At 40.6% G+C, this 6,591-nt stretch overlaps 1 pseudogene; it reads right to left on the reverse strand.

Moving 5' to 3' along the window:
• Window positions 1-5,119: 5,119 nt before the first annotated feature.
• LOC135699701 (uncharacterized) lies at window positions 5,120-6,133 on the reverse strand (annotated as a pseudogene).
• Between the last annotated feature and the right edge of the window lie 458 nt (window positions 6,134-6,591).

Here is a 6,591-nt window from a genome sequence, read left to right on the forward strand (position 1 = left end):
AGCTTTGAGATGTAGAAGCGTTGACGAAGCTCGTTGAACACGGTCTTGTTGTCGGCATGACCATATTTTTCGTGGTAATATTGGATGATCATACTTGTGATCGCTTTCTTATCGAAATGAACCGATTCCGAAAGCGCCATTCTTCCGACCATGCGCACAATTTCGTTGGCATCGATGATCAGACTCAGCTTGTAGAGCCAGCTTGACTTGTCAACGAGTACCGGCGATTGATCCGGGTTGCGTCCAAGGCAGGTCTCCAATATCTTCACTTCCTCCTACTTTTATTTTTTTTTTGTTTAAAAAAAAAACACCCTCCTGAAAGCTGTCCTGCAGCATAATTTCTCCTGCTAGGAGCTCGTCTTGAAGCAGCGGCGACCAGATGGATTCCAGTTTCGCTATTACAGAACACTCCAAGTTGCGTTGCTCTCGTCGTCTACTTCGTCATCCCATTCGCAGCCTGTTCGCCACAGATCTTGCATCACCATTTTTCCGTGGATTGTGAACGGTGTGAGCAAGCCTAACGGATCAAAAAATCCCATCACGCAGCTCAGAACTATTCTCTTCGTAGGACGTTGACATTCGAGCAGATACGGCCGCACGTCTTGCCGATGCTCCATTGAGAACGAAAACTGATCCTGCCTTGGATCCCAGATGATACCAAGTACTCGCTCGGTCCCGCTTTCCTTATTCTGATTGAAATGTAACGACTGGTCTTGCCGGACTTCTCCCAGTTCATCGAGAAACGCTCAGTTCAACACCCAGTTCCGAATTTCAATTTCTCCCTTCGAGTTAACATATCTCACATCCGTTGCTTTAGTTCGATTGTATCGACGCTGTCGAAGTAATCATCGACGTAGTGCTTCTGTATTTAACGCTGCTACAAAAACGGTGGTGCATTTCTTTCAAAAGTATTCCGAACAGACATCATCTCCAGAGCAAATCGACAATTGGGCTTTATTTTCAAAATTGCCGACGATTTCCGTGACCCGCTATGCTTCCGGTCACTCTACTGCTCGCTTCTGCGGTCCTTATTGGAGTCAAGTTTAGTGGTTTGGTGCCCTTTCCATGCTAGCTGGATCACTAGAATTGAATCCATTCAACGGAAGTTTGTGAGATATGCTCTTCGTTTCCTCAACTGGCGTGACCCAACGAACTTGCCACCGTACGAGGAGCGTTGCCGTCTCCTGGGAATCGAACCATTAGAGGTGAGACGGATGGTCGCTCAAGCTATGTTGGCTGGAAAGCTGCTTAAGGGTATCATTGAGTGTCCAACACTGGTGGCTCAGCTAAATATGTATGCCCCTGAGAGGCCTCTTCGTCACCGCGACTTTCTGTTTTTGGAACCACGGCGCCGAAATTATACCCAACACGAGCCAATTCGAGCAATCAGCCGGCAATTCAACAACTTCTGTTATATGTTCCACTTCAATGAATGAGCTGACGTGTTTCGTCATCGGTTACTTGGCTTTTTCCGTACCGTTGACCGTAACTATTTAGTTTAAGTTTTATTCATTTAGACAATAATTGGAGAAGATTTGGCGCTGTCTCCGTTGAGTTTTTCTCCCGGACCAGAAATTTGTGGCATCGAGAGTGATTATTTTAATTTCAGTTTATGATGTTAGTTCGTTCGCAACTATTTTTGAAAAAAATTATGGTTTTCGATCGAAAGTGTTCCAAAAGTGCTTTTGAACGTGTTTCGCAGTTGGGTGCATTTTCAATGGAAATTCCGTATCACAAAATTGCTTACCGAGTTCTTCTTTTTGCCGTTCGTCGACGACGGGTGTGCTTTCGCGAGAGTGACGTTTATTGGATCCGTTTCTTTGAACGGCTGTATTTTTTTTGTAATGAGCGGTTGTAAGTGTGCCTGCGAATTGCATTGCCTCCTGGGAGGCCTGTTCACCGTGTTCGGATGTCACGCTTTCATCGTGTAGTTCTATCGAGAGTCTTTCAGAGACGATAGTTTTTGTTTAACTGCAGAAGGATATAAATCGTCCTCTTACGTATGACAGAATCAGGTATATCAAGTATTGACCTGAGTGATAAGGTAATTTATTTCATAAACTACAACAATACACAGGTGTGAATGAACACGGAGTGAATGATAAGAAGATGCTGCGGCATCCAGATGAGTTGTTCCTCCGCTGAACTAATTTGGGTGTTACTGGAGCTTTTGATGTGTGCGCGCGCGTTGTGTGTGTGTGTGTGTGTGTGTGTGTGTGTGTGTGTGTGTGTGTGTGTGTGTGTGTATGTGTATGTGTGTGTGTGTGTGTGTGTGTGTGTGTGTGTGTGTGTGTGTGTGTGTGTGTGTGTGTGTGTGTGTGTGTGTGTGTGTGTGTGTGTGTGTGTGTGTGTGTGTGTGTGTGTGTGTGTGTGTGTGTGTGTGTGTGTGTGTGTGTGTGTGTGTGTGTGTGTGTGTGTGTGTGTGTGTGTGTGTGTGTGTGTGTGTCGGTGACGGGTGATGCCGAACTTTTGCGTGTTGCTGTGTTAAGTGCGGGTGTTGCGGTCCTTTTTTTGGCGATTCGATGCTGGAGGGTAGTGAACATATGTATTAGATGGCTTGGTACGTGGTACATCTTTACTACGATGGGAGTGATTCGTATATTTTTTTTTCTTTCTTTGCCGGCTTTCGTTCAAATAGCTTAATCTATTGATCTACACTGAATACTTTCAGCCCATCGATAGTAGAATAGCGTAGGATCCAGATTGAAAAGATTCCCTATTTCCAGCTTTTCTACAGGCTGGAGTTGTTGTTTGAACCATTTAGTTTATCAATTTAACTTATCTGTATAACAATTATTCACAAGCATTCTTCCAGATTAATTCAAGAATTTTTTGATGATGATATTGTCTGTTGCAGTGATGACTGCATTTTTGGGAATATTTTGAGTCGCACTTTGATGGTACGCTGACGAAAAACAACGAACTTTTTGGCTATTTCACGCCTAGAACGCTATTGAGTTTAACACATTTGGAAACAAAAAAGGTGTACTATTTGAATTTAAACACGTCTCAAAATCATTTTCAATATAATTCATACTTGGAAAACCATATAATTGTTCACAAATAAGTAATTAAGAATTGTTTGCAAACTTGCAAATATTTTGCAAAATTATTTTTACACGTGTTTCGAGTAGAATGCAATGAAAGTGTTGTTTTGATTCCGAACAAAAATTAGTTGCGAGCTACGATTTCGATCAGAAGAAGTGAAATTATTATCGGAGCAATCATCATATGTAAGTTTTACCCCTTAAATATCGGAAATATCTTAAGACTTAAGAATTTATAGTGTTGTGTATCCTCTTTGCAGAATCTACCATGGATGCAGACGAGGAGGAGTCAAAGAACGAGACGTTTTCGTTCCCTGAAGACGTTCCAGAATGCAGCTATCAAGCAGAGTACCTACTCGAAGCTCTCGATGAGGAATTTTCTGATCAAGATCCACTAAGTGACGTCAGCAACAAGGAAAATCTCTGGTCCAAAATCTTCCAACAAACGGAAGAAAACAGAAAATCGCGTTGAGCTTCGTGAACCAACGTTTCGCGGTGAAACTTCGGGAAGTCAATTCTCTTCTGCAACAGTTATCGGGAATTCGGTCGAGGAAATTATGCGAGGTGTTTGGAAGATTTTGCAACCTGTCTTGTGTCGGGAAATCGTATTTGTTGAAAACAACGGTGTGCAGGTTCCGACATGGGCTGATAATGATCCTGATTTCAGTGCAATGAGCAAGTTTGTCATAATGCAAGATTAAGCCCAGAAGCGACGTCTTACTATCGATCAAATTGATAGTAAACTACTCGTATCATGGAGAGAGAAGGAAATAAGGATTCACGTGCACATCTATTCAAACGCAGTGTCTTGTAGATCACTTTGGGATTTGGCTGACAAGCAACTAATTCGTTTTCAAAACGCAGATCGTTCAGGAGCACCAAACAATCAGACCTTGACTAATCTGGCTAAGGAACTTCAGGATCTTCATGGTCATCATTTCACCCGACATTCAAGTGGCTGGAGGCTCTGGGCTAACTACGTTCACTCGGCTTCTGAAATTCCTCAGAATTTTTTGGTGAAATTCTTCCGATCGGCGCCATTATCAGTAGCTATTAGAATGGAAACAACCCTGATTGAAGTTGGACAAAGAGTAAAAAGACAAATTAATGGACTACGGTTTCGTTGAAAAATAAATGCCAGCTTAGTATCCGCAATGTCCGAAACTCTACGCCCAGAAGAGAACGAGTTAAGCCAAACATTAGCAGATCGGATTGTTGACATGCAAGATGTTGATCATGCATAAACCCTAGACTGATGCAAAATTTGAAATTTTCGCTCCACAGTGTTCAAACGGTTTCAAATCAGGTCTTGATTAGGCTCCAAAAGTTTATGCTCATTTAATAAGAAACTGACCTGGCACAAACCATTTGAAGTTTACATGGAAATTACTATGGGAAAACAAAACTTTTTGTTCATTGTCTGCTAGCCTTTTTACATATTGTACTGTTAACAAATTCTATTGCTATTCTTAATGGAATTTTTATCAGCTACAACTTTGCAGAACATCATTTTTCAGCCAAATTAAATAGTTATTAATTGTTTAAGAGATTGATAATCTTATGGCAAGATTAAGCAACTGTATTGTGGGCAACACTGTATTCTGCAGTGTGACATAGTAGCCATGATTTTTGTCCTATATTTTACGCGCCATAAACACCAATGTTGCCTGCTGAACAGTTGATTGAGCATAATCATAAGACATCAGTGACTTGAATCATTAATAATTTTTGTTCCTTACATTTGATCGAAAAGTGGCCTTGAACAAGCTGAGAAAATTTTCAACTATTTCAGCTACAATTTTCTAAAGTAGAGTGAACTGGTGAATTTTGAGATAGATATGGACCGAAACTAGAGTTTTTCCATATCAATTCCCATATAAACTTCAAATGGTTTGTGCCAAGTCAGTTTCTCACTTAATGAGTTCAAATTTTGGGAGGCTAATCAGAGTCCTATTTGGAACCGTTTGAGCACTGTGGAGCGAAAATTTCAAATTTTGCATCAGTCTAATAAACACGGATCTGTATTTTTATCATGGTTTTATTACTCCAAATAAACTGTTACATTACTTCACTTACTCACTCATATTAGATTCGAAATTTAGGTTTTCGATGGTTTTAGACAAACCAACTGTAGGATTGAATGTTCCCCCGGGTAGATACCCACAGTGCCGGAAAATTTTAGTACAATCGTAAGAAGAAAATGCTGAGAACGTAGATATGGCTACATGAGATAGATTTTCGTAGCGGTTTTCATTGTAGGTTTGCTTCATTGAATTTTTGGTGATTCCGAATACCAATTCAATCGGATTAAAAAAAGGACTGATTCCGATTGATCGCAAATACAATACGATGTTCTGATCACAGTGGATACGAGCACCATCTAGTATCCACACAGAATTCGCTCCCGGATATCGATATACCTTTTTATTTCGAAGAGCGAATGAACGGCAGCATTCAAAAAATATTTTTCTAGTGAATGTTTCCTCCGTTTCAAAACTGTCCAGCATCCCATTCTGCCCCAAAAAACACAAAAATGACACTCTTGGACACCTAACAAATTCACCGTGAAACACCAGTTTTTCTCCTTTAACCACATAACCACGGTTGCGCAACATATCACGGTTATCTATAGACACTTCATCTAAAAACACGAGATTGAACAAATCCCAATCTATTGAATTGAGCTCCCTTATTTGGATAGCACGCCGTTCGAGGGCTTTCCATGTCAGACCTTCCGCATGCAAAATTCTGCATATGCTCGCTGCACTTATTGTCACCTGGAAGTTCCGATGGAATAGATTGCTACATTCATCCAAAAATAATACCGGATTGTTCTGGTACTACTGTAAAATCCAGTATCTGTGCTTTGCTCGGATTTTTTTGTAAATCTGTTTCCGCTGCTTCTCCGTGACCAAGCCATCCTTCTCGTAAGCTAGAATCCAGCTCGAAATTGTAGTTTTACTCTTCTTGTATATCACGGACAAATTAGTCCTTGAAATTCCCAGAAAATAGTATCCATAATAGTGGTACTTCGTATTACAGCTGGCTCGCCGACCACGAACGTTTTCCAGAATAACATTAGACATGATCAACTGAAACAGGCATATTTATGAATAAAGCAACTTAAAACCAAATTAGTATTGAACTGGTCGATCTGTAGATAACGTATTTACTTACCGGCAGGGAGTAAACAAGTATAACTTACGACAAATATTTGAATAAATACTAAGCTCGTAGAAAAAATCGTGTTTTGTGACTCGAACAGACAATCAAAAGCCAATGTTTTTGGATTCACTTCGGATAACCATAACTGTCACTTTGACAACTCTATCTGTCTTACGCATGGCCCGCACTTTCAAAGTAAGGTGCAAAATGCGCAATAAATCTTCCTTATATTCACATCACATCACAACCTGTCATCATCCTGCACATCAGACTGTTTATTTTTCAGTAACTCCACATAATTGTGATTTCATATCTTCCTCCTTCAATATGGATGTTTAAGATACACATACTGCCAGCTGACTAAATGGGGTCATTGCTG

This window comes from Ochlerotatus camptorhynchus, unplaced genomic scaffold, assembly GCF_037179485.1.
Source record: "Ochlerotatus camptorhynchus isolate MF236.1 unplaced genomic scaffold, CSIRO-AGI_Acam_v1.1 ptg000114l, whole genome shotgun sequence".
In the NCBI taxonomy this organism is placed as follows: Eukaryota; Metazoa; Arthropoda; class Insecta; order Diptera; family Culicidae; genus Ochlerotatus; species Ochlerotatus camptorhynchus.